Source organism: Alligator mississippiensis, chromosome 1 (genome assembly GCF_030867095.1).
Source record: "Alligator mississippiensis isolate rAllMis1 chromosome 1, rAllMis1, whole genome shotgun sequence".
In the NCBI taxonomy this organism is placed as follows: Eukaryota; Metazoa; Chordata; order Crocodylia; family Alligatoridae; genus Alligator; species Alligator mississippiensis.
This window is the reverse complement of record NC_081824.1, coordinates 337,779,357-337,805,002: the sequence shown is the minus strand read 5'-3', so window position 1 is coordinate 337,805,002 and position 25,646 is coordinate 337,779,357. Positions and strand designations below refer to the sequence as shown.

The 25,646-nt window shown below is 39.1% G+C and overlaps 1 long non-coding RNA gene across 1 annotated transcript; it reads left to right on the top strand.

Annotated features, from left to right (window-relative positions):
- LOC132250174 (uncharacterized) lies at window positions 1-23,448 on the top strand. The gene is made up of 3 exons (XR_009461804.1): window positions 1-310; window positions 19,900-20,273; window positions 21,163-23,448. It is a non-coding gene; the product is annotated as an uncharacterized LOC132250174 (long non-coding RNA).
- Window positions 23,449-25,646: the final 2,198 nt, after the last annotated feature.

The window sequence follows — 25,646 nt, the reverse complement described above, 5'->3', positions numbered from 1 at the left end:
AATAAAGTCATTAGACCATGTTTAGCAGAAGAGGAGTGACTAAACCTAGGGAAAGACTAGGCTGCAGAGATCTCAGAAGGAACATTAAGCAGGCTTTGGTGTCTAATTAAGCAGTATTATTAGCAGCTTTGATAAAAGCTCTCACATGTGTGACATCTTATATTTCTTTGTGTATCAGGAGTGGAGGAGAAACTAAAAAAAAGAGACTTTTTAATGATAATACCTGAAAAGTGTTTTTCAACAGACCCATACATCATTGTCAAGTGAAAAGATTAAACTTTATTGTTTCTTTTTGAACCAAGAACTCAAGGTGAGTGGAAATGTCTTGAAATGCAAAGTAGTTTGGCAGATAAAGTAAAATGGAGATGAAAACAGACAATAAAAAGACATTGGCTGTAATAGAAGAAAGAGCGGGGAAGTTTACTCTTTTTAATGTTGCAGAGAGAAGTTTCTTTTTGCCATTAATGATAGTATTTAAGTGTTGCAATTACAAGCCTTTATTGAAATGAAACATTTCATTTCAAGAATGGCACCAAAATCATTTTTGTGTGTAATATGAAACACAAGTTATGTGATGCTGCTGCCAAAGTAAACCACACCATTCATTTAAAATATCAGGAAACTCCATTTGAGAGGGTAGTTATACACCCATTGAGGATACTATGTATATTATTTTTCTTGGTATTAATAAAGTCTATTAACAACATAACTGCAGTTGATTCATAACGTCACATTTGTTTGCAAGTAATGGATGTAAGGTTAAAATGGTTTAACTATTACAATGTTTAAAAACGATTTCTTTTCCCTAAAGCCCCCTTTATTCTTATTATTGCTTTGCCCCCACTCTTCAACAGCCAGTTATTGTGCACTAAGATGTTTTCTGCTATAGATGCCCTATGTTATCATGATAGATGGGGTTTAGTATGGGATTTCCACAACAGTTGTGGACAGAAATACAATGTCAGTAATGTACATTTAAAAAAAATCTGTTTAAGCTGTCTCTTAATGGACTTGGCCTTACTCATTTTCAAAGAAGAAATTCATTTTTCTGTCAGATTTGGCAACCTGAGAAAGAGTGTAAGTTTGCAGGCAGTGCAACCTCTCCAACCCTCTGTATATGAAATGCACACTACTGACTACTGCTTTTCACTGTGTGTGTTTTGGGGAGCTAGTATCTTACAAAGGCCCATGAGTCTAGGTTCCTTTTGTAGCCAGGAGACTGAGGTTTTTGTTCCCCTTTTTTGTGCTGCTGATACAAAGACCATGTGAGTGACACTGTTGCAACTTATTAGTGTTGTTTGTTTGTAAGATTCTTAAGTTTTCTTCTTATCCGCATACGCTCATTAGACACAAAAGACATATACCAATATAGTTAATGGATACACGCACACACGTACATATCCATTCGCTGGAGATCAATATTCTGAATTTGCATTACTACATATCTCTTAAGTATTATCAAGGTTACCTGTAAAACCAATTTCTTGTTATCTTGGCTGATTTGAACTCTGTTTTATAGACAAGGTTGTTTCTCCCCCCAAATTCAGAGAAATATTTAAATAAGAACAGATGACTTTGTATATATCCCAAACGTACAATTGGTTCTATGTATGCTCCACACAGGTACTCAAATGTATTTTTATATAGTTCTAATACCTGTTTTTGGTCTGGTATATTTTTCAGTCATATAAAAATATAATAATTCCATAAATATAGATATTATTGAGGAGAAAACATTTTTTATTAAAGAAATAGTTGGCTTAAAAGACATTTAAAGTTCTTTTTAAAGTTGCTTACTCTATCATTTTAGAATGATTATTAGAAGTATAAGAATTTTAAAAATCATATTTACTTCTATTTATGTTGAAGGTTTATAATATCATATTTTTCTAATTGGGCAATGAAAATATTAGAGATTGATATACTTCATTGTGTTTATAGACACTTCAAGTTCATCTTGCTCCCTGGGTTCCCATGCAGTGCGAAGGAACTGCAATTGCTCTAGATTTTATGTGGAAGGCACTCAAAGGATACATTGATGGGTGGCAATATAAGACCCTAAGTAGTGCCTGGATTGCAGACATTTCAGGGTGGCAGTTATTTGTTTTAACTGAACTGTTTTAATTGGTTTCTTTAAAAAAAATCATGGAAACAGTTCTCTTAGATTTATAAGGACATATACCTATAAAGCAAAATGTGACTTATCTTACTCCTTTGAATATCTTACTGAATTCCCATATTATTATTACTGAATTTAAAGGTATGCAGTGCCCTTCTAGTAGTATAACTGCATCCAGACTGTATCCAAATGGAGAGTTAATACTAGTATTTCTGCATCTACAGAGGGGGAGTTGCACTAAGGTTACTATATCAGTTTCTGGTATAACCAATGTATAGTAAAGCCCCAAACATGCAAACTGATCTGCATTGGAGGACCACTATGCCTATAAAATCCCATTGACCTCAATTAGGGTTCCTCCCAGGGAAGCAGAGACCCTTCTGAAGATCAGCTTGCAGGACTGGGATTGAACGGATATGCATGATGAATAGGATCTGGTTAAAACGGTCAAATTTAACCTGCTGGCATTAAATACCCTTGAAAAGTAAAGTGGCAAAACTAAAGTTCATCTGAACTGTTGACTGATTGAGATGTTGCAACAACACAACAGAGGGGGTGCTTCTCTGACAGAGTGCTTAATCTAATCTACCTCTTATTGTTGTATGACAACGCTAGATAGCAGAAGAAAGCTGTTGGTCTCAGATTTGTTATCTTAAGAGAGCTTTGCCTCTTCAATGAGATGATTGTGTAAAACCTTTGTGTTCCTGTCTTGAAATAACAGAGAGCTGGAGCTGAAATCTGTGATAGTGTCATTGTTCCCTAAGGTACAGTAATAAGCTTCACTTTACAGTGCCATGTCTCACTCGATAAGCACTGTCTCTAGGAGTGATATAAACTCTTTGTTAATAAGGATAATAGACTGCATGGCCAGTGAGTCTATCCACTTAAACCTTTAAAACAATAAGGCTGGAGGCAGCTGAAAGCATTAGCAATAATAATTCCAAATACATTTTTTGTTTTAATAGTAGGATAGCTTACTAACATTTGCATTCAGAAAAACAAAACAAAAAAGCCCCCAAAATAACAACCACCAAAAACAACCTTTGCGGTGTTCAGCCATTTTTTGCAATCAACTATTTTTTGACCAGAATAAACAGTTGGAAGTCTGCAACCTAAAAACTGCTAAACTGTCGGTCCCCTCAAATCAGCAGCTCAGGCAATTTGCTAACATTGGATATGACATGCTACATTTGTAACTGTTTGTAATTAGAAAAACTCGTACTGCTGACCCAGTTTTAGAGGATTTATAGAAGTGCCTGGTGGAACAAAAAGAACACAGGTAGTTTTCTTCTGATTTTTCTGTTGCTCCTGATTTTCTGCTCTCCTTTGGATGCTGGATTCTCTGGAGCTTCACTCAAAATGACCTTTAAACAATGGTCTCTCTGGGCACTTCTAGAGACCTTGCTGTAGGTTCCCTGTGGCACAACTGCCAGCTTCCTTAAGTTGAAAACTCTCCTTTTAGGGAAGTGCTTCAGTTATACCTTGCTACTTTACAAAGGCCTTCCCCTCATTCCCTCAGGGTACATGCATGTGTTACCCACACCTGATCTACAATCATGTGGTTTACTTTAAACCGCATGGTTTGAGATTGGGTACGATGTTCACATGGTTGTCTGTGCTGGGAACTGTGCCAGGAACCCCATCTAAGTTGCAGTGAGGAGGGATGGGCAAGATCAGAGGGGTTAATGGGTCCATGTGGGGTGCCTTGGTAGGATCAGGGAGGACTGGCAAGTCTGTGGTGGGGGCTGGTGGGTCCAAAGGGAGGGTTCTCTGTCTAGGAACAGGGTAATTGGGGGGCTGGAAATAGCCAGGGATGTTTATGCAATTATTCATTCAATTAAATAAATCTGAAAAGTTCTTAAAATGTTAAAATATTTTGTTCTGATATTTTAGAAATAAAATATTTCAACATTCTGATTTGAAATAATTTTCATTTGAAATTTCCTTTAGGCATATTATGTTTTTTAAAAATGTGAACAAGTTTAAAATGGAAACAAAGCATTTAATAGATTCTAAAACAGATTTTTTTTCCCAATATTTGAATTTGATAAAAAAATCCGATTTTTTTTTTTTTTTTTTTTTTTTTTTTTGGCTTGACCTGAAACAAATATTTGGGGAGGGGAGGAGCGGGATTTTTTGGAACAGAAAATATATTTTTTCCTACAGCAATACTTAGTTGTCTCCTATTACATTTTCTGATAATTTCCATAGTCCTTAATGCATATCTTTAGGATAGCAAAAGGTGGGTATTTGAGTGTATACAGTACAAGGATAGTCCTTGATGAACCACATGACCTCATTACATCTAAAAATAAACCACCTGACATTAACTGAATGTAGACTGTCATGTATATGAATTAAGATTGCCATCTATCCCCTTTTTTGGAGGATTCCATGTCTCAGTAAAGCAGCCTGATCCTGCTGTTATTGAAATGAGGCGCAGCCCAATTCTGATTAAAATGAACCCCCTTTATACCAGTCTTGGTGTGTCATTATGTGGATCCTTATGATGTATATAAATTTTATTTAAGTGGACTTTAAGGCACCCAGATACTGCTAGAGTGGTACAAAGTATTCCTTGTATAATTGAGAATATAGCCCTGAAAATTTCTCCCTTAAGCTGAATGGGAACAGTTTTGGTCACAGATACGTTTATATAGGAATTAGACCTTTTAGGTTAATGGTAACATTTATTATTCATCAAACATTATTTAAGCAGGTCAATGTAGTTCCATACATTTAAGATTCAGGGTGCGTTTGTCTTTTTTAGTACGTAAGAGTTTACAAATATACATGTATTCTTATGCCAAAAAAAGAGGATGTAATGATTAAAGGCAGTGATTTAGAACTACCTGCAGCACACTGGTGTGCCTTGAGATCCTTTCAGGGGTGCCATGGGATGCCATGCAATGTTAGCACTGAAAAGTATACAGATGTGTCACCTGATAACCCCAGTAGGGCTGTGTGAAATGGCACCATTTCGTTTTGGCTTCTGTTGCCATTTTGAAGCACTGTTCCGGTTTGTTTCATCGGAACTGTTTTGCTGTTTTGACTCTATTTCGAAGCGTTTTGACGTTTCGCCCATAGGCTATAATGGGGAACCACGAAAAGTCCTATAACTTTGTCATTTCTTGTCTCCTTTGGATGAAAATTGCAGGGATGCTAACCTTGCTGAGGGCATGAAGCCTGCCAAGTTTCAAGGAGGTGCAGGGGTTTTTTGTGAAATTTTTTTGTGAAATTGCACCTCAAACTGTTCAAAGCACAACTAATATCACTTGCTGGCAGTGGCAGCCTGCTGTCATCCTGCATGCAGATCCAGGGGCCCATGCCCCCCAGGAGGAGTCTGGCACAGACCTGCAGTCCTTCCAGAGGGAACAGGCCCCCAGATCTGTGTGCAAGATGACAGCAGGCTGTCACTGCTGGCTGGGGCCAGAACTAGCACCGGGTTCTTCCCGGCTCTCGGTGTGGGCTGCACCGGGCAGATTTGGGTGCCGGCAGCAGCAGCGGGATGTCATTTGTGTGCTCCACAGCTGGTGAGTGTGGAGTTTAAAAAAAAAAAAAAAAAGCCCTGCATTCACCAGGTGCAACAGCAATTGGAGCCTCATGGCAGAGCCCACCACACAGTGCTGGGCAGCAGGGATCACCCCCCAGTCTGGTACCCACGCAGCAAGGTGCCGTGCAATGTCCTGGAGCTGGGATGGCTCCTTGTGTCAGCTGGAGCTCCCAGTTTGATCCACAGCTCTCTGATTGGTTCCTCCAGTTCTTCCTGGGGGATGTGACCCCCGGATCTGTGCGCGGGGTTTCAGCAGGCTGTTGCTGCCAGCTGAGAAAAATAGCCCAGAACCTGCTGTCATCCTGCATCATCTGAGGCCTGCGCTCCCCAGGAAGAGCTGGGGGAAAGATTGGGGAGCTGGGGGAATGTTCAGGGACCTGAACATTCCCCCAGCTCCTGATTTGATTCCCCAAACCCCAGTTCAATTCTCCAGGTCCTGGGTCAATTCCCCAGCTCTCTGATCATTCCCCCAGCTCTTTCCATCCCCCACCAATTCCCAGGGTGGGCACGGGCCCCCAGATCTGTGCGCTGGGTGTCAGCAAGCTCCTGTTGGAGGCTGGGGCCAGTGGCAGCGCCAAACAGCTGCCACTGGCCTTAGCCTGCAGCAGCAGCCTGCTGCAACCCCACACACAGATCGGGGGGGCCTGTGCCCCTGGGAAGAGCTGGGGAAATGATCAGAGAGCTGGGGAATCAAACCAGGAGCTAAATGTCAATATCAGAGCACTTCTTTCCTCCTCTTCCTCCTCCCTCTCCTTTAGTTTCTGTTAAGCTGAAAGCAAGCCGGCTTTGAAACTAAACATTTCAAAACTTTCTAAATGTTTCAAGTGCCCTTGTTTCATTTCAAAACTGTTTCAAAGCCTTTCATTTCATTTCGATTTCACTGTTTTGAGCTCGAAATGTGTCGAAATAGCTTTGAAATGAAACGCCTGTCAAAATTTTGCATGGCCCTAAAACCCAGAGATTTCAAATAAGAATTTATAGTGTTACAAACATTCTGCCTCATTATGGTCTTCACAAATTCTTTGCAACAGGAGAATTTCTCTATTAATTTTCTATCAAACAAACAAGTGAAAGCTAAGAGCTAGCATTTTCCCGTTTTCCAAGGGTGCCTCAAGTCTATGCAGAGGTGCCTACAGTGTAAAAGAGGTTGAGAACGACTTCTCTGAAGCCTCGTTAACACACTTTAACTTTGCATCATAAATGGTGGAAGCAGTAATGTGTTTGTATATATGTTTAGAAATCATAGGGTTCATTTTCACCAAAGCTTGTGCATATCTGAACAGTTCCATTTCATGTTATTGTGATCACATCCGTGATAACCAGCAGAGTAAGATCGTAAACATACTTTTTGGTAGGACCAGACCCTGAGTGCAGAGAACTGGGATGATATTCTGTAAAGAGCAGGAAAGAGTTTAACACTTAAATGAAACAGCCTTCATTTTTTAACTTCATCAATCAAAAGCTCTGGTATGTAATATGCTAACTGATATATGACATATCTAAAATGTTGGAATAAAAACAGTGATACTTTAAAAAAAAAACCCCAAAAAAACAGCTCAAGATGTAACTGTTAGTAAAGCAGAAACTGTTAAGGCTGAGTGAATTGCACACAAACAACTGACAACTTTACTTAGCTATTCCATACATTAAAGATAAATCTCCATTCTAAGAAGTTTCAATGCCATTTTAGTTATCCATTTAATCCACCTATTCATTTAGCAGGAATGGTAATTACGTGAAAATTACTGCCAAACTATGATGTGCAATTAAAATTCAGCCTATTTTGTGTGATGCAAAATCTCCCTTTTTTACCATCATCTTACAAATCCTCTGATAGAAAGTTTGTGCTTTTTTGAAACAGAGCTTGTAATAATAAGCCATCTGGCTTACTTAAACATGAAAGATTAAAATGATATACAGTATGAAGGCTTCCTATTCAATTGCTAATGTCCAAGAACTCAACTCCAGTGGTGAAAGCTGTCATTTGGGGGGAAGAGGTAATTAAAAGATTTCCTCATGGAGATGGGTCCTGGAGCAGGAGACTGGCACATGCAACAAGCAAAACTAATTTTCCAAAAGAAAGCAGTGCTGGCCAAATGTCTTGCAAGCTAATCTTCTGTATCCTTTAGTTCACTCACAACTGCTTGAGTGGGACTGAAAGGTGGGGAGATAACTAAATAAAACAAAAGCAACCAACCCTTGCTTTATTTACCATATTTAGCGAGTGGCTCCTCTCACCACTGTAGGCTGAGATTGATTCAATGTTTACAACAATGAGAAATGCTGCGTAGGGAAAAAGCAACATACGCTTCCAAAAATAGATTGAAAAAGAAGGTTGCAGTTGACTTTCAGAATCTGCAATGAATAATAGAAAATTTATATTACAAGATTCATAATATAGATTGCTGCTCTTTATGAGAGGGGGCAATTTATTTCAAGGTCAGTTGGAAAAATGAATTTAGCATTAATTAAAAAAAATTCGGTAACAAGTTAATCAAGATATATAATATTCAGGCTTGTGCTGCATGCAGAATATATGAATCAGCAGATCTGTCATCAACTTGCTGCTAAGTGAATTCAAGGGACACTTCTACTGTGATAGTGGCACATCCTGTTGGTTTCAATCACACCCTTATGTTGTGTTCCACATGCAACTGAAAATCCTGTTGATCAAATAGATCACCCACAAGGGTACTGATCCTGTTCCAACTGAAGGCAACAGAATTGGATAGGAATAGTCTACAGGCCATATTCCACACTATACACTGTGTGTACTATGTGCACTTTTACTTGTAAAGCTCTAATAGTAGAGCTAGATGGACAAGATACCATTGGTAAGCTATAGTGCATACTTACAGAACATAAACTCCCTGCTGCAAGGATCACGTCTCTCATACTTATGGAAAAAGTCTTATAGAATTTAATAAAGAATGATTGACTTGTACCGAATTTTTAAAATTAATGCTAATTTCACTTTTCCCACTACCTTTGAACATTTTTTGAATAAACCTATAGAGCTTTATATCAGGGATATAGTTCTCACTTAAATTTTACAGGACTGTTTAAAAAAAATCTGTAGGAATCATGTTGTTTTCTATTAACATTTTCTGTCATTAGCACAGTTTCCATAGAACCTGATTTAATTACTACAGAACTCCATTGTCTTTATCTTTATTATACTCTATGAGACTTTTCTGTAAGCAACATGTTTTTAAGTGCTGTGTGCAGGTACAGCACTACATAAATAAAGAACAGGAATATAACACTAAAATTAAAGCTGTCCCATTAAAGACACTGCTTTGTTCAGTGTCCTCACATGTTTCCTTTTAGAACATGCATTTTAATGAACACTCTATTGCTATTAATTCTACTTTCAGGTCCATTTAGACTGGGAGGAGGAAATAATGAATCATGACATAATGGAAGTCACTGCAAAGTACTTACAAATACCACACAGAAATCAGACTTACATGTGCGTTTGTTTTTGTTTTTAAGAAAGAGTCTAACAATAGCAGCCAATAAGAGTCTATTAAGTCCATTGTGTCTTAACTTTCTCTTCAGTCTTTGGCTACTCTCCAGCTTAATTCCTCTGAGTCAGCAACAGACTCAAACCAGGTTAAATGAACTCTTGGATAAGAACCTTGACGAAAAGACTAATTGATCTTTCCACCCCACTTCATCGCTCCTTTTAAAAACTGTAAAGATTACATTTTTAAACTACAACCCAATTTGAAGGGAGAAAAAAGAGAAAGAAGTAGGTTATTGTTCTGAAGTAGTTGCTGAAGAAGGTAGCACACATTTTGTTCAATAAAAGCAGAAAAAAGGAATGTGATTGTGGGAAGTGAACCTACTATATTTGCTTCTCTTAAGGAGCTCTCTTTTGCCTTCAGCACAGTTTCTTATCATCTGAGTTTCTGACATCCCTGCCTTTTTATTCTCTGTAATTCTGTCTTGTAAGGTGATGGAGATTGACATGCCCCTTTCATGTCAGAGGAGACTGGATCTTCCTATGCTTAGAAGCACAAACAGCTATAAGTAGACCTAGTGAATCCACTCCTTCCTTGGTGGGGACCCTTTCCCAAGAGAATTGGGGTACCAAGAGAAAAAAAATACTTACTATGGCACTGCCCAGCTTCTTTATTTTTCTTGGTCACCTAGTGACCTTAAAAATATAGGAAAGGGGGCTGTAAGAAACCAAGGCAAAGAGAATATGAAGGGGAGAACACAGATTATGCTTGAAAGGAAATGTCCTTGAACATTTACTTGCATTTTAAAATGGATTCATGCTAGTTGCGCTTTTGTATTTGCAGAAATTTGGGAATACAGATGATCCAGTTCTGTGGCAGGGATATTTGCTAAAATAGTTTTAAGCACAAAATTACTCTCTGCACTTAGTCTTTATTTTCAAGCCACTCCAAGGCCTGGCTTTAGAACAGCAGTGGCTACTCTGCGTCTCAGGTACTCTACACGGCTGTGCAGGGGACAGGGCTTTCTTGCAAACTAGTCCAAGACTGTGTGGTGAACTCCATGTGCTATTCCAACAGCTTTGGCTTGAGTTGTCTGTCGGTTCAGTCATCCTTCAAATGGCCTCTCTCTAATTTTCATGCTGCCCTTTTTACAGGGAAATTAAAAACCAAGCATGCAGCTTTCAGATCCACCTTCCGCTCTCCTCTGCCATGATGTCTAAAGAACACTGGACGAAGAATAGATATGCTACTGCTGCTTTTATTCTGCCTAACCTAGTTGTTTCATTCAGACCTCCTCTTCCCATCTGTTGTGCTCTTTAACTGCTTTATCCACCTGTTGTATCTCTTCACACAGTAAGATTGCCAACTCCTTGTGCTAGTGCCTGAACCTTTAGCAACTCTCACAAAGGAGATATGACTCTAGGAGCTACCACAATACAAAGTAAACAAAATAATAACAATGATTATAGGAGTAAAAGGTAATGTATTATTGCTCAAATGAAAGGAATAGGGCCAAATTCTGTCATCAGTTATAACTGTGCAACTTCATTGAAGTAAACATCTGTTCAACATCAACGTTAAACCATGAGAAGACATTGTGGGATGCTGTAGGCACAAATGACAACAATATGCTGATGATACTTATTCTCATTTGGAGCATGCAGTTACTCCAGTATCAGGAAGAAATAAGCAGTTGGATGAACAGAAGCTTTGTCAAAGGCAACCCAAGTAATATGGAGGTGATGCTAGCGGTTATTGTGAAGCTCTTCCAAGAAGACTCTATGCCAAGTCCTTCAATCAATGAAATTGAGCGAGTATCACAGAATGAAGAGTGACAGTCATGAAGTCATGTAGTCTGACACCCTGCTTGACTGCACCTTGCCTGAACATCCCAATGACAGGAATGCTCTCGTCTCCAGTTGGCAAGAATATATGTGCTTCAGTTGAAAGGACCTGGACACAGTCATGCATGCTCTTATTATTTTGAAGCTGGACTATAGCAGTACTTTCTATCTAGGTCTTACAAAGGAAGATAGAAACTGTAGTTGATTCAAAACCCACATCTTCAAAGTCCTTACAGGCTAAAGGCCTGTTTATTTCAAGAATCTCTGCATTGTCTCTAGGGGTTTTTGTAAGATGAAGCTCAATGGAAGAGGTGAGAGGGAGTCAGATCCCAATCCCCAGCTCTGTCATACTTTACACTGCCTTGGTGGCCTAACAGAGCAGCTATAAACACCTGCAATGTAGGCTGTGTATAGACGAAATGAGGGGTATGTGTGCATTACACTTTAAAGTGAGCTAAACGCTTTTGCACTGCTTTAAGGGTGTTGGTGTTTGCATGACTTGTGCAAATGTATTGCTCATTAATTCCAGCTGCTCTAGGAAATTCAGTGGCATAATGCGCCTTAAATGACTTGGGGCACAGCAAACTAAAACTCCTCCAAGGAGTTTTAGTTTGCTGCACCTACAGCTGCGGAGTGAAGCACTAGGCTCTGTGCAGCAACATGGCTCTGCAGGAAGCCCTGCAGGCAGCCTGGCAGTAGCCTGGAAAGGCAGGCTCTGCCCAAGAAAAGTGGTGAGCCTGATTCCTCCACGCCCCTGCCCCTGGAGCATGCCTGCCTGCCTGAGCTGCGCAGGGGCCCAATACTTCCCACCATGGCTGCGGTGGCCCCTGAGACCACCCAAGCTGGGTGCCTGCAGGCAGGTGCCCTAGGGATGCACCAGCCTCTCTGCAGCCCAGGGATTGCTCTGCCCATCAGCCACTCACCCTTCCCTCCCCACCACCAGAGAGGCAGGTAAGTCAGTTGGATGTGTGCACAACATGGGGGTTTAATTGGCCCTAAACTGAAGCAGTGTTTTTAAAAACCCACCGCTTTAATTTAGGGCCCCTGTTTTGTCTACACATGCCCATAGTTACTACTTTTGAGTTTCAAATTAAGCACAAGCTAAAGTTCCTTACTAAATCAGGGCCTGAGCTATCGGGCTTTTATTTATTTATTATCAGGGGGAAAAAACAGCTTATAAAATACAGGATCAATGTGGAAACAGGTACGCCTAAGTAAGTTAGGACTTACGAGTCTCAGCTCAGTTTTTGAAGACGGCATCAAAAACAAAAGGAGGCAGCTGTATTTAATACACTGGGCATGATCTGGAGTACCCTCCATGTCTGTGATAAGACTCCCCACTATCTAATCATTTTTGTGGATGTACAGCTACTGCATCATGGTTGTTAATTCATGGATCTTTCATTATAACTGGCCTTATGGTCACAGAGCCTTCATAGCCACTTGAAAAATCTGCTTTCCAGTGACTTGGAAATTATAAGGATGGAGTGTTCCTTCAGGAGTTTGCCATTTCAGTGAAGTTAAAATCCCCAAGTTGGAGCTGCTGTTTACCTTTTTGGTGAATACATGTGAGCATTATATGATGTCATATAACACAGAAAGGTATAACCCACTGTCCTTGTGTTTTACAGTATCTCTTGCTTCTGTTTTGTATTTATTTGTTATTAATGCTGGCTGCTTTCCAATAGCTTCTGGCCACAATGACTAGTGCAATCTTTTGTGAGCTAAATCAGACACAATCTGCAGACAGAAACATATTATTGTGTACATCATTTTCAAATAAAGCAATGAACATACAACACACTGAAGTGATGCAAAAACAAATGTTTTAGATGGAGGTGTACTGAATTAAACTGGGAATGCTGTAGAGCCTGCTTAAAAGAATTGCTGTAAAAAGGAAGTCAAAATTGGATAATATATTATCTGGGTATCAAACAAAAGAAACACAGGAAAAGAAGATACTTTAAAATGCATACTTTTTCAAGAAATAACCCAATCAGTGTGTGTGTGTCCCCACCCCAATGTCCCCAGAAAAACAGAACTGGTACAGAGGAATTTAGAATGCAACATCAAATTAACAGATTAAAATAGCAGCTCTCATAAATAAATACATTTTCTATAGTAAGGGGAAATAGACTAGTAAAGTAATTGAATCCCATACAATCAATGTGAAAATTGCTAGGCTGATATAGGGTGAATGCTATTCTCTTTAAACTAAGTGAGAGTTTTTCCTTTGATTTCTGTGGGATTAAGACTGGATCTCATTTGCTAAAATATCTTTATTTGGCATTGACAAATGCAATCTTGCCTCATATATCTATTCTGAAAACTGCAACAGGGATCATTTTCCTAGCCCTTTGCTTTTGACTGTCACCTCTCTCTGCCTTCCTGCACTGTCTTCCTCTTCCCCATTGCATCATATATTAGCTACTTGTGTTAACTTTCAGGGCCCTTCATGACCTATCTCTACCCTTCCTATAATCTCTCAAATCAGCCAAAATGCCAGTTGCATTGCCTGCTTGTTAAATTTTTAAACAAGCACCTTCATGTTTTGCTACATGCTTCCCCTCATGCTTGGCAGGAACTCTCAGTAAACAAGAGCAAAATCTGTCTCCTTGTTCTCCTTAGGTAGGTAGGATGGCTACAAAAATGCTTGATAACACCTAGGCTGCTGAGGTGCTGAGGAAACAGCCAGTTTCTGAATATTGCCTCACTGCTCCGTTGTATTCCCTCATTTGAGTGTCAGTCTCTCTTGCGTCTTGTTTTAGACTGTAAATGCGTTGGTGCAGTAACTTTTGTTTTCTATTTGTACAGTGCCTAGCACAATGTAGTTTTGGTCAATGCATGGGGATCTTATAGTACTGTAATAATGCAAATGATAAAGTATAGTGACAGAACGAGTTTCTCACATTATATTTCACTGTGTCAAACTCAAGTGGCAGAACCCTGCAAGTAACTTGAAACTCAAGCCTCAGAGAAAAATTGAACAAGAGAAAAGCCTGCATGAAGACCTGTTTCACACAGCACTTGGTTGAGTATACATAATTCTGTATCATAAGACCCCAAAACATAGGTTCTGCCTGTAATAGTATTAATTAAACTTATTGTTAGACTTGATTACACTTAGAGTTATCCTGGTTACATAGGCACTTCATGGGGGAGAGGAGGAATCCACACTTGGTGAGAAGACATATGCTTCATGTCCTCCCTGCTTTTTTTACACACAGGCAGCACTTCATGACTGGGAACCTGTCTCCCTTTGTCCTTAGAATTGCTGCTTTGAAGTCACGGTGCACCAACTGCTGCTGTGTTCCCTCCCTCCCCTTCTCCCCCATCATCTAGTGCTTTCTCAATCAATATATAAGAATCTTGCTTTGGCACACTATGTACATGTGAAAGAGGGTCATTACTCCCCCATTTCACACTAGCACAGCACAAGGCAAGAACTGATCCACAGTGCAGTTAATATGAAGCAATAAACTCCAGCATCTACATGTGCACCCTGGACAGCAGCAATCTGAGCCAGGGCAGAGCAGGCCCCCAGCTGGCTGGGCTGACCAGATGCAGCTTACTCCCGCAGTCAGCATCTACACATGCGTTTCAGCACACAGTAAATTACTCTGCAGTAAGATAGTACTGTGCCCAAAAGTACTATCTTATGGCAGAGGTAATTAGTTTACTGTGCCCTAACACCAACGCACATGTAGACAGTGACACTTTACTGTGGAACTAATTAGTCTACTCTGCAGTAAAGTGCATGTGTAGATGCACTCAGCAGGTGCTAAGAGAAGGATCAATTGGCCGAACCAACTCTGAGTACACCAAAATTCAAAACAAGTCCGTCACAGAGCTGCTTGATATGAAGTAAACTAACGTGATTCTAGATTAAACGATGCAAAATCAAGATCTATTGTACTGTGATATAGCAGGTAACAGAGCAAAGGAAAACCTAATTATATATATCAGGGACCCTGATTCAGCCACTTCTCAATGTTATGGTGAATTGGCATTTCAGCCATATATTTTAAAAATTGTATGACTAAACTAGGCAATTGATGCTCCCATCCTGTAGGCAGCTTGTGTAAAAGGGAGGATAAACTCATGTAAATCCAAAAAAACACTGAACATAATCCTGTATTTGCTCCTTAAGTGTAGCAGCTCAAAAACAGATAGCAGTATATCAACAATCCTAAGAGCCATAGAGGTTCACATGCTGGAGCTCACTTAATGGATCCAAGAAAGAGCATTACCAGAAGGGGCCTGTGAGAGGCCCCTGACACTGAAACTTCCAAAAACCTTACACCACTTGGTTTAAAATTGCCAGAATTTTGCTGAGTTGAAGGCATGCTGTGAAGTTCACGCGTCTAAGCTGAGGTGTTGAGGTGGTGGCAAGACGAAGCATTGTGAAGTGTGGAGGGACTTTTACTTAAGTTTTAATATGTTTGTGCTAATTGATGAGTTAAGGGCAAGGGCAGCTATAGCATGGATTAGTTGGTACTTCATGGGCACATCTACAGGAGACGTTTACTGCCCAAATGACTAATTAGAATGGAGTAAACTCTGCTGTAAGATTATATTGCCAGACACAAGTACTATCCTATGATGGAGTTATTTACTCCACTGCAACGCACAGGTAGATGCTGATGGGGCTGGTTGGTGCACAAGGGTGCTTCAGTGTGGGGCTGCCTGCTGGTTAGCCCTGCACTGAAGTACCCTTGTGCCCCAGCCAGCCTCTCGGTAGCACATTGAGGCAGGTTGGAGGAGTCCCTGGGACCCCTGTCAGCTGGGTCTGCTCCACCCCGACACAACATGCTGCATTCCCAGGCACACATGCAAATACTGTGCTCGGGAGCAATAAACTCTGATGCAAATTGTGCCAGAGTTTATTTGCTGCATTAATTGCATGTGTAGATGCACCCCATGTTAGTATATTTAAATACAAGTGTTTATGTGTTGTATGTCAGTATTTTCCCATGTTTTCATGTATTTGCTGTGACATTCATTTACCACTAAGGACTAAATGAAGCAGGACAATAATTCTCCTTGCCTTTATATTTTACTAATGATGCTTTGGTACCTTAGGTAGAAAGTGAAATGGAAAGTAAATATCACAATCACCCTAACAGCAACTTGGGGGCTGTGGGGAGGGGGGCATTCCCTTCCTCACCCCCATTTATATGCAGAAAACTGAATTTTTCTCAACAAGATACTTTTGCCTTCATGTAAAATTTTAGCTCTTCTTTACTTGTGACATTCCTTAGCTGTGTAAAAAATGACTCCACTCTGAAAGGAGCACAAGTGAAAAATTATCTGAGCCCCATGATTTGCCATAATGAAATTATATTTTTGTTCAATACAGTATTGCAGTCTTCTGTTTTGATTCATATGGTTGGAGAAGTCTGTTTGGCATCAGGCACTGTCAGACGGGTTGCACCTGTTCTTTTACAAACTGCTCTTTTAATCCGGCTGAGTTTGGTAGCAAGTGTTGTTATCTTCTGATGGTGGGTTCGTGGCCTATGTGACATGAGTTTGGAGGGGGGTCTTAGACTTTTCTTGGAAACTGGCATCTATACCCCAAAAACACCATTGCAGCTGGCTGCAAATGGAACTATTTATACAGATTAAGGGCCTGATCCAAAGCCAATGGAAAGATCTCTGTTGACTTCAATGGACTATGGATCTGGCCTTAAAAAAACCCCTGGGCTTTGTTGAACCCCTATCTCATTCTCAGAGGCAGTCCTTCCATCATAATATTGAGGGGCGTTAATGGGGCCAGTGAGAGAAGCTTATACTCCTGTTACTTGGGCTCTACCTCTTTCTGGATGAAACCAGGGAGCAGTGACATTCACAAGCATTAAATCCAGTTTTAACTTCCCCCCAAAATCCTATATTTGTAGCCAAACCTTCTTTGTCCTTGGCAATCCATCCTGTAGGTTATTATCATACTTAGCCATTATTTTTGAGACTATTCACTTCAGCTCCAATATTTTCTCTCCAGAATTCATAAATTGTTCTTTAATTTATTCAGTTTCAAATAACAAACCAAGAATGACCAGTCTCATGGGACTCAGCAATTCTATAGGGAGTCTTATGTAAAAGGTACAGGATCCACTTTCAGCACTGTGCGTTATTATTAATGAGAGCCGCATGCGTAACTCTTTGTCCATCACAATGAAAATTTACCCTCATGTGTCATGTAAACCTCAAAAGTAGATTTCACTCGCAGCATTTTATTTTTGACTATTCTTTGATTTATTATTATTATTATGACTATTTTTAGTATTAAGGGGCCATGGCAATACACCACTGTTGAAGTGGATAGACAACTAGACCTCATATGACACTAAAATTTGATAGTTTTTCTTTTTTGGGCTTAAAAAATTTGCCTTTCAGAGATACTCAGTGAGAGAAATGTTAATGAGAAAAATTTTAACAAGGCAAGCCCTTGCAGTGACCCCCTCGGATCTAAGCACTGCTACAAACTCTGGCTTAAGTCAGAAAGCACGAAGAACATCTTGCAGAATATTGCTGGCCTTCTGTTCTATCAGTGCTATAGTTCTAGAAACAAGGCTCTTAATGAGGAAAGATCAATCCCAAGAGGAAAACCTGTGATATCTGACATCAGTAGACATGCATCCTTGCTGTACAAATCACACCCCCCCCAGTAAAAAAAAAAATAAAGTAAAATAGTGTCATTTTCTTTCAAAGTTTAAAGATACAGGATCACTTCATGTAGCATTTAACTATCATTTCAGTCAGGCTTTTGAAGCTGTTTAAGTTCTTTTGTACCCAAGTTGTTTAATGTTACTCAGACAAGGTAAATCAAAGTCTAATAGAGTGGAAAAACAGCAAAGGCAGAAAATAGGTAAAAGATAAATCACACAGGAAGTTTTGCTTTTTTTTGTTATTATATTCATTGAGATCAAAGCTCTTGTTTCAGCTCTAATTAACAAAAGCTAATGCAGATTGGAGACCTTCTGGCACTGAGCAGAGCCTTGGAGGATACAGTTGAAATCTTCTGAAGATTTAAATAATTAATATGACACCTTGAGCTTCGGATGGGAAAATAAAAAAATAAAGAGAGACAGAGAGAGAGGGGGGAGAGAGAGAGAGAGCAAGCCCGTGTTCAAGTTTTAGAACAATGAGATTGCCAAGTTTGATACCATTTGTTCTGATGAAAATGAGCTGAGTAGATTGCATGGACTTCATTGTCTGGTACATTGGCAGTTCAGTGGATTGTTTCACCTTTTGTCATGCTAAGGGACTCCTTTGTATAGTACTTTGTTACCCCCAAGTCTGCCCCAGTTGAAGGAGGATAGAAAAAGGCAAATCTGCTTTAGGGAGTTGGAGGATGGTCATTTAATGGTTTTTAATCCTCTTAATCCACGTAAGAATGGAGATCTCCGAGTGAAAATCCCATCCCAGAAGTCCTTATGATTCAAATGCCTGGCTCGGGAGACTGTCTTTTGAAAAAAAATGCAGCAAAATATTCTCCACTACTGTGGCATTATGGTTTATTTCTTTCTGCTTTTTCTCTGCTGTCTAAGGAATTATAAGCAAAATGTAATGGAAATGGGAATGATGAGAGAAGAGAGATGCCAGTGTCAGTTTGTGTGTTTTGGGTACTCCCGCTACTCTGTTTGATTTCGTAAAAATGATAAGGACCCTCTTTTCTAATTGTCTCAACTGTATGCAAATCTCCTCTAGATTTTGCCATGCACTGTTGCCCTCACCAAGCTGTTTTCTACTCGTATATTTTCTAGGTGAATGAAATCCTCTATTGAATTTGGATATAGATTAGTTCTAAACTGTTGACATAATCATAGCTAAGCCTTTCTGCTCAGTTCATTACTACTTCATAAAAGCACAATTTCTCTTCCCCCATGCCAAAAAAAAAATCAATAGATCTAATTTGATAACTCAGCATAAAACCACCAAGAGGCAATTTCCAATAACAATATTAAAGAGGCTCTTAAAATCGGCAGGATATTTCACTTATCAGTCTACAAAGTTGCCATTCACCAGTGTAGGTTGTTTTAAAATAATTTTTGTATGACAGGCTAAAGCATGTCTTTTCATTGACTTATTTAGTTGAATACTTCTTATTTTAGAACTAGTACAAAGAAAAAAGAATTACCAAAGCAGCAGCCTCAACCTCTTCATTTATTGTGTTAGGGATGTCATAATAAAAATGATACAATTTATAACCAAAAGAGAGATGAAAAATGAAAACTCTTCCTGCAACAATTAGGGGATAGATGGTAAGCAAACATATGAAAGGAGAATGACCATGTATCTTAAATGAAGTCTGAAAAATTAGAGTCATTAAATGTAATTTTTTTCTGTTCATTCATACCCACTGCTCGGCATGTATTCCTGAAACAGGCAACTGAATTATAGATCTTTAAATGGTTTTATTGGCAATTAAAGTTGCACAATGCAACCATCTCTCTGAACTCCTCCATACTAAATGTTAATAATAATATACTTATAACTATCTCTGTAAGAAAAGGTGGCCATCTTTTTTCCCCATGGAATTGCTTAGATTGCAGATATTGTGGGAAAAGCTTTAGCAATCATGTACATTGCACCTCAATAGACTTTTGAAGGCACTTTGTAAATATTTTTGGTACCTCATGATTGCAAGATAAGGCTGGAGGAGACCCACTCAGTGAGTCTGGCAGTCCTTTCCTTAGCCAATTTCATATAGCACTGAACTAAATCTCAGGGTTATAGGGTTGAGCACCAAGTTGGATATGTGTTTTGATTTTTTGATGTTCAAATACAGCAATCATAATGTACTATAAGAATCCAGATGGCATAGAATTGGAGTTCCAAAAAATGAAGCTGCTGAAACACATCTTTCTGACCATTGTTCCCATTTTACTTGACCATTGTTCCCATTTTTCCCCACAGCAGTTTCCCTATGATGGTGCACTGGCCACTTTCTGCTGTGATCTGGGACAGAAGCTGATACTCATAAGCTGAAATTTAGCCTGGAAATATTGCCATTTACTCCACTACACATACATGAAGGTGATATGATGTCCCCTACTATGCTGATTTATTCTCCTAAAAGAGTAACCTCCTTAAACCACTTCCTTTATTTGTGTGGCTATGCCAGCAAATGACACATGTATGTCAGTGAAGACAAATGTTGGAAACTAGTTTGAAATAAGGTGAATATTTATGCTCAGTGGAACATACCCCTTGTGGGAAGCTGTGATCATCCTGAAACTACCATATACAGAGCTCACAACACATGGCAGAGGATAAACAATAAAAACAAGGTAAGTTGTGTTAGGAAAAAAACAAAAAGGAGTGATTTTATGACTGCATATGTGGCACTTAGATCCAATCTTGAGTGCTCAATTACATCAGTTTTGTTATGGGAAGAATATTATTCCCTTGGGTCAGTACAGTAAAAGACATATTGGGTCAAATGAATTTAAGTTATGAACAGAGGTTAAGAGAGGTAGGCTTATTCTCTTTGGAAAACAGTATCCTATGAAGTCATTCAATATATACTGTCAAAATTATGAAAAAAGTTCACAAAGCTGGTAAGAGATATTTTTCATAGTGGCAGGGGGAAGTTAGGGCATGTAATATAGAAATTAGGACATTCAAGCAGAACTACTTCATGCAGAGGGTAATAAACATATGGAATAAGTTACTAGGAAAGGCTAATGAAGTCAATGCTACAAATGAGTTCCAGAGTCACCTCGGTTTGTTTCTAGAAAAACAGAGGATGTATAGTAAAGGGAAAAATTAGGGCAAGCCAGATAAATCCCCAAGGGCATACATACTGGGCTAGGATGAGTAATCCTTGTTCATAAAATACCTTGTGTCAGGTTCCAAAATGGATTTTCAGCATCATCGATACAGATTTCCTTCTCCTGACATGTCATCTTTCAGCAATTGCAACTTTGGGTCAGTATTTCTATAGCTGGTATCTCTGTCTGCTGCTCCACAGAAATCAGAGCAAAGCTGGCTGACTAATGGGGTCATATAACCATTTGCAGGGCTCATGCAGGATTGATCTACAATCCTTACATGCATCAACCAACATGTACTCATGAAGGCAGTCTCAGCAGGCTCACTCACATGAATAAGAGCTGATCTATGTAAAGTTTGCAGAGGAAGTACATCTTATACTTATCTTGTATTTTACTTTAACAGAGATTGAAGTTGGGACCCCCTGAGTCTGTAGACCACAATTCTACCAGGCACGAGAGAGCCTCTATCTCACAAAAGTAGAAAGCAAGAGCTGTGTCTTGGCCACTGTTCTTTGCTTGTTTTTCAGGCATTTTATGCTCACTACCATAAGTCAAGGCAGCACATGCAGGAGGACATGAGTCGGAAAGAACTAGAATAAGCACAACTCACCAAAATATTTGGTACTGTCACAAGAAGGTTTTGGCTCCCAAAGTCTAGCCTCAGCCTCACACTGTCAACAGGAAAAATGGGCTAATTATCTGCCACTATTGCAGAGACTGTCTTTTCCTATACATTTTAAAGGAAGTAGGCCAAGATCCATAGACCTTGCATGGGTAGACCTTCTTTGTGGAGTAAGTAGGATTTGTTGCTCTTTAAAGCTGCAGGATACTGAACATATTGTCCTACATGAACTAAATGTAATTAATTTTGTTGGGCATCACTTCACTATCGCTCTTGGACAGCACAGTGCATGTTATTATTTCATAGCAATGAATAGATAGATCCCACTTAAAATTATTTGTTAAAAGAAAAGATTTTTAAGTTCCAACCAGAAATATTATCATGTTTTCCTTATATGTGTACCTGATTTTAAAAATAATTAACTTATCATAAGAACTTCTAGTGCATCAAAGTTAATAAAAAGCTGAGCAACAGAAGCTGTTCATTTGTAGGGTCAGAAAGGAAAAGATTTTTCCTGTTCCCACTAGCTTGCACATCACTCAACTAGCTAAATGCATTTTTGGATTGGTTTAATCTTTTTCCAGAGCTTCAGGGTCAGGCTCCTGAATTAGACAGACAAATGATTCGATCTGGGATGGTTTTCTCAACAGACACTGTTGATTAATCCAATTTTTGTGGCACAAGATTAAGAAGTTTAACCAACCTTTTACTAAATTTTCAAAAGTAATGCTCAGGCAACCCTTTGTTGTCAGGAATACTTTTTGGCAGGTTAGGGTATTCTCCTCCAGGTGTTCCAGATACAACCCTGTTCCTGTCCCAGTCTTGGTGTGTCCTTGCACAATATCACAGCTACTGCTACCATCTCCTTGAGTTTCATGCCAATGTTATTAGTGTCTCTCTTGTTTTTTCTCACGTACAAAAGGAGCACAATGGAATATGTTGTATGTCCTGGGTCCTAGGTAACAAACTAATAAGACAGCACTCTTATTAAACTAAACCAATTCTTATATCAACTATTTGCTGATGGCTCCTGTTCCCCTTGAGCACTCCTAGGCCCATAAATGCAGACTAGTAGCATTTTACCACCTTCAATTTCTTCTCTCCTGCATTCTGTGACCTTCCTCCCAGGTTTAAGCGTGTTGCTACAAGTTGCATTCTTCAGTAGCTTTTACAGCTGGGCTGATGCCAGAGTATATATATGAGCCTTGGTCTAGCATGCTGAAGGCACATCTACGCAAGACGCTGACTGTGCAGGAGCCAAAAAATACTGCACAGTAGTGTGTCACTGCACCAACAGTGCTAATACGCTACTGCACAGTAGTGTCACTTAAAAGGTGTCCGCTGGTTCTATGGTGCAGTAACTGATTACTGTGCACTTACTTAATACTTGATTATCCAAGTTCTAAATAAATGTGCAGTAACCACTGCACAGTAGCATTTTATGCGGACGCACCCTGCTGGCCTAAATCTTTAGCTCTGTTTCAGTGAGGTACTCCTGTGTCACTCATATTACTGTGAAAGAAATGGGGAGTGAAGTCACTCGAGATGTTAATTAATGGAAGCTGAATCAACAGGAATAGATCTAGATATTTTTCTGTCTGTCACTTCTCCTCTGTGCCTCCTGCCCCTACCTGGTTTATACTGATACCCCCTCCAAACATACTGCATTTATGAAAACTGAGCTGAATTATTATCTCTTGTTTGAACGAGAAACTCTTTGGATAAAAGGCCAACTTTTACATTGTGCAACACAATGGAGCCCTAATCTTGCTACCAGCATATAAAATCATAATAAGAATAGTACTAATAGTAATAGTAAATGAAAAGTACCAGAGGTATCTACATATTGCAGTAGTGCCAGCTTTTGTGATTTTTATCATGAGTCTTGTGATAGTTGATGGTTTAGATAATGCCACAATGCCTAAAGGCAAGACAGCATATGAGAATCTGAAATGTCATTTTAAAAAGTGAGTTTCTATCTTTCATAATTGCTAAGAAAGTTTTGAAAATGTAATCTGACTGGACTCTAAAGACTCAGAAAAAAGAAAGCAAAAAAAGGCATTAAAAAAAATCCTGATAAGTATTCAGTCTCATGATTTTGGGGGACTGGTTCACGATTTTGAACATTCAGGGTTGCTATTACTAAATATTGATAAGTTTTGCAAATCTACCCTACTTTCTACCTGACTTCAACCTGACATGGACAACCACCTCTCTATTACTAATATTGTCTTTTTGAAGGAGAAGAACAAAGGGAACTGCGCTGAATGAATCCAGATGCATTCTGTGGTAATTCCATACATTCACTTATATAAGCTGCATGCCACTCCGACTGAAATAATTTTAGTTATCTGTTTCTTAGAAAATCAGCAGAATGAAGGGAGAAAAGTGTGTGTGTGGGGAGGAAAGGGAGTTAGTGGGGGAGGAAGAGGAAGAATAAGAACAAGAAAATACTTTCTTGCCTGTTTTCCCTAATCCACCACAAACTGATGTTTTAATATTGATTTTCCATACTTTTTAACCAACCATTCCTAGTCCATGATCAATTTCACAAAATACATAGCTTCTCATGCTGGGATATATGTAGCCAGTCATTTCAAGTATAAAGGGTTACATAGCTTATGACTGATTGACTCTGGTTCATTTAGAATTTTTTTTCTCATTATATGATATGATTCTTTTTTAAAGGACAATTCCAAATACAATGATAGAAAAAGATCTTGAAAGTAGCATATGTGAGAAAACAGGCACTACAAATAGACATCACATTACAACATAACAAATTAGGGTCTGATTCAAAACACTTCTAAGGATGGACAGTAACCCCTTATTACCAGACTACAAAGGTAGCTATAACTCTGCATCCCCAGAGGTAGCACAATGATCAAGAAGAGACCCCTAGTTGTATTTCTAAAGCCCTTGCTGGAAAATTTTTTGAAGGAAAACTCTGACTTCTAAAGGTTTCTGAAACTGTGTGGTGTGTCTCGAGACAGATCTTAATGAAATTTGCCATTATCAAAACTAAGCTGCCTAGAATATGGCAGAGCCTATTAAGGCTGCAATAACAACATTGATTTTAGGGATTCTCCCCTCCCTCCAAGTATACTGCACACTTTTTTGATGTGTGAAGAGAGTGAAGCTTCTTAAAAGATATTTTCAATGGGATGGTTCTGAAGACTTCAGATAAAATATTTCAACATAGTACCTGGAGGGACGGGAGAATTGCTTCAGTTCATTTTGCCTTAGTTAGAGTTGTGTTAAGTCAACTGCTCTTGGCATTTGCTGGCCTTTGTAGACATTCTTTCAAAAGTGTTTGAACAGCTTCAAATAGATGAAGGTCTGCAAATGGCGACTCGCACATGGGACCAACATCACTGGTACTGTGAGGAAGTTGAAGAGTGAGGCAATATAAAGAGGGTCTTATCCCCTTTTTCTGTCTAGGACCCAATGCATATTCATCTTGGATTTTTTTCATGTTCCAATTTCCATTAAGCAGATCCCTGGTATGTAGTTCTGTTAGACTGGTAGGACACAGGGCTGGATTTTCTACCCCCTTGTACCATATATAGTTATTTGAATACAAAGTACCACTGATTCAATAGTAATGTACAGTTGGTCTGCACAGTTCTCAGTAAGAACACAAAGTGTAAGACAGTGGTAAACTGGGGTAAATTGTTGAGTCTGTGGACTCAATTTTTTGGCAACATATAGGATAACATAGTGCTATATATTTTTAAAAAAATATTTGATCATCATTGCATTTATTTTGACCCTTTAAAAGATGTTAGATATATGAACCTGCCAATATCATTCACAGGTACTGATCCTGCTGAAGTTAGTGAGTTTACTCATATCAATTAGGTCTTGTAGGATCATGTCCTAAGTCAGGTGACATTAGAATTACAAAATGTTTTTGAACTATAAGGCACTGTTCCTTGAAATACAGAAAAGGGGAGCTAATTTTAATTAGAAATATTGTTCTTAAGGTATGCGGTCATGAAGGAGAGTTTAGAAATCCCAGTGTCACTGCTTTCCCTAGCAAATCTTGGAATTGTTAATGTGAAGTCCTTCTGCCAAAAAGAAGATAATGAAAGTCAAATTAGGATTCCCCTGTGAGCAGATTTCAGGATTATTATTACTATTTTTTAGATTAATTTTTACTTTGAAAGTTTTTTTTCTACTGGATAATCGGTACATAAGTGGTGCAAATCAATACAGCTTCATCAGAAATAGATCTACTGCAATACCCAAGGCCCCTATAAATA